This window comes from Pinus tabuliformis, chromosome 3_2 (genome assembly GCF_031772625.1).
Source record: "Pinus tabuliformis cultivar Carrire ecotype Pingquan chromosome 3_2, CPIR1, whole genome shotgun sequence".
NCBI classification, from domain to species: Eukaryota; Viridiplantae; Streptophyta; class Pinopsida; order Pinales; family Pinaceae; genus Pinus; species Pinus tabuliformis.
Genome location: NC_142302.1, coordinates 669293789 through 669297285, shown reverse-complemented (window position 1 = coordinate 669297285; position 3497 = coordinate 669293789).

Sequence of the window (3497 nt, the reverse complement as noted above, 5' to 3'; positions counted from 1 at the left end):
GTGAAACAAGCACAATTGTTAGTGCCCATAGCACCATACTGGCTTCTCCACATGGTGGATTTTTTCTTGCAATGTTCGTTTGATTCAGTGTTCGTGCCCCTAAGAGGTTGATTCATCCAACTTGGTCGGTCACTCTACATAACAGCCCCCCATGCGTCCTTGTATGTGTAGTTGTTGTTTTCCCAGGTTTGTGTGATATACACATAGATGCTCATCTGCAAAGCATAAAGCCTATCAAACCAGCTTTTAGACTAGTTCCCTTGTGCAATTGCAGTGATGGAACTCTCATACTTGGATTTGAATTTGTGTTGATGGTGATTCAAGTCATCAAAAAATTCCCTCCCTGAGTTCATTCGTCTTGCCAAGGACTTGGTCTCCTTTGAAACTAGCACAAATTGTTGAGTTCAAAATTTGCAAGCCCATCTTCTCCAAATTGTGCTCTAGGGCTTCCCTTCCAAAGCTTAGCCTAGACACATATGCCACATATGCCAATTAGTGATTGATCAAAATCCTAGCAATTCATGTGCCCCCACCAAAGCCAGCATCTTCCTAATGCCTTATGAGGCCTAGGCTCAAATAAAAGTCTACTATGTCTAGAAATGGAATGTCCACCTCTAAAGGAGGAGGTGCACCAACATTTTTGTGGTAGTTCACTAGGGAACCCACCATATCTATCTTCATCTACTATTTCTTTCCAAATACACTGTCGAGTTTGGGGACCATCTTGGCAAGTGGGAATGTTGTTGTTGGAGATTATGCATTTTTCCTTTATCCCACATGCTAAAATATTGAACTTTATGTAACTCATAATTTTCATACTACTAAGCGCAATCAATGTTAAGATGGATTCCTTGTGCTTGAACTATACTATGGTAGTGGAATTGATCCTTGTCCCTTGTAGTGATTTTTGAATCATGTCATTTGCGTGCAATGGAATTACAGGGGGTGCCACAACAACCATCGAGCTCCCCACCCCAAATCATGAAGTTAGGTGCATGGGAATTATCATACCCTCGCCCAAATCACATTATAATACTCTTGCCCAAATCATGAACTTGTGTGCACGAACATTGATTTCATAGGGAAATCATGAACTTATGTGCACGGGCATTGATTTCATAGGGCCATGATCATTTCTATAGTTAATTGATGAGTCATTGATATTAGGGCGGGTTCTCTCATCCCAAATCACCATTGCTTCACCTACAGTTGGCACACTTGGCTTTCACATCTATTAGCGTCATCATTTTGACTTCTCAGAATATGGAAGAAGTGTTTTTGTAGAATTTGTTCCAACAACCCTTTGATTCTTTTCAAAATATTTCCCAAAGTCTTTATCTCTTTGCAAGACCCCTTTGCATAGTTGTTGAATGGTGATGATTGAATTCCTGAAGATGTTAATATTCAACATTGTTGGCACGAAAGATTCATCAAGGGAAAAGACCCTGGGTTCAAGCGTGGAGAGCCAACAATGGTTCATTGTATTCTAGGAAAATGGCGGCATTTTCACCTCACCTAAGGGGTAAGGAGTCTCACCCAAGGCATGCTACGACCATAACTAAGAAGGGTTTGTCATGGAATCAAGGATGCACAAACCGATAAATAGAGAGACAACATCACATACAAAATCAAGATAACAGTATACCATTCAATACTAAGAAACTACTACATGCATGAACCTTACAAGACATTTCAAAATTTTAAGTGGGTCACCAAATCCTAAACAACCATATGCATTATTCTAGGCAACCAGTCTAGACTTTACTTCATATTAATTCAATAGTAAACCACTACATGAAATATCGACATTCGTCATGGATGATTACAAGGAATACCCATTTACATACTCATGGGCTCGTTCTCTAACTCAAGGGTCCTGCTCAACTATGTCTCTACATTTTGGTTCTATCCTATCACAACCAACTATCCCATCCACAAGACTAACATCAACAACTAATCAACCAACCTCCCTTCCTTACGAGCCTTCTCCTTTTATATTTTCCATGCTAACTGGACTGCCAGTGCTCGCTCGGTTGTTCTTTCCCTTAGTTGCCACTCCTCCTTCTCATCCACTCGGATGCCTCTGTCTTCTGCTGACACTTTGCCGCAACCTCTTTGCAACTGTCTATTCTTTCTTTACTTTCCATTTGTCCTCCCCGTAAGCTGACTGTTGTTGCTTCCAACTATTTCCTCCTCATTCTTTGGCCAGCCAAAATAATCAAAACCTTTTCAAAATCGAAATGAAGGCCCCAACAAGCCTCGACCACAATTCTTTGACTCGTCCCCGAGTCAATTCATTTTGATCTCAGTCGGCCCTGCTGGTATCTCCATGGGTGCTCCAGTTGGTGGTTGTACTATTGCTTGTGTTGATTCTGTTAACTGCTAGGCTAGTGTTTCCTTTGTTTCGGCCAACATTTTCAGGGTGGCATCTGCTCCCCTTACACTTTCCTCCTTCTAAGGCTCCCCTATTTCAAACGAAGGCTCCAACTATGAAACAGTTATCATGGTTTGTTGCCTGAATTCTCTATACTTTTGAAGGTCAGATTCCCATCTGGCGAGGATTGTGTCAGCTTGTTGAGTGAAGTCCTTGGTCGTATTAGATGTTAACTCAGTTGGTCGTTGACTTTGAAGATTGTCCCATTGTTCTGTGCTTGTGTCGCAAACCTCCTTTAGAGTCAGAACCTACATACGGACTGGCGGGCACAGGTCTTTGATCACCTTCTTAGTTTTTTCTGACTCTTCCTTGATCTGGTTGACCTGTGCCTAGATTGCATCGATATTTTCATTGACCTGCTGTAGGTGGACAGAATCTGTGCAGTCCCTGGTGTTGGCGAACAATGTCTGTATCCACTCTCTCATCAGCTGTACTAGATGATTTTTCAATGCAAAGCTTCCTGGCCAATCGTGGACTTTGTTCATCAGGGCATATCCGTCCGCAAGAGCATCAGCTAATGCTTGCTTCTTTGCTTATAATTCGGTGATTTTTCCTTCGACTATCCTCTCGTATATCTCAACTGGGTCTAGCAGTGATGATCTTACTATCTCTAGTTCCTTTTTCATATCAGCATTTGTGGCTACTAGATTCGAGCATGCCGCTTGGATATGGTCACAACAACTTACTGGTGTGTAGATTGTGATATCCACTAGGGCTTCTATTTTTCATCAATGATTATTGGCCATAGCGATTGGAATCTCTGCATGACCTGGTCAACCTGGGCTTGTAGATCTGTGTTTGCCCATCTCAGGTGATCTCGCTCTTCCATCACCTCCTACAGTTGCTTTGTCTACTGCTCATTCTCTTTGCCCAGATTCTCATGGATCTTTTCGGCCCTATGTACTGCTTGTTGTTTGAATGCAAATAGCTACGCTGACGACCAATGATGTATTGTGTCAGCTTGCATTGTGCTGGGCTCTGGAAAATGATGTTGTATGGGTAGGCCATTGGCTATGGATTTTTCGGATTGAGAGTTGGGCGAATGAACGTGTTGTGACTGTGG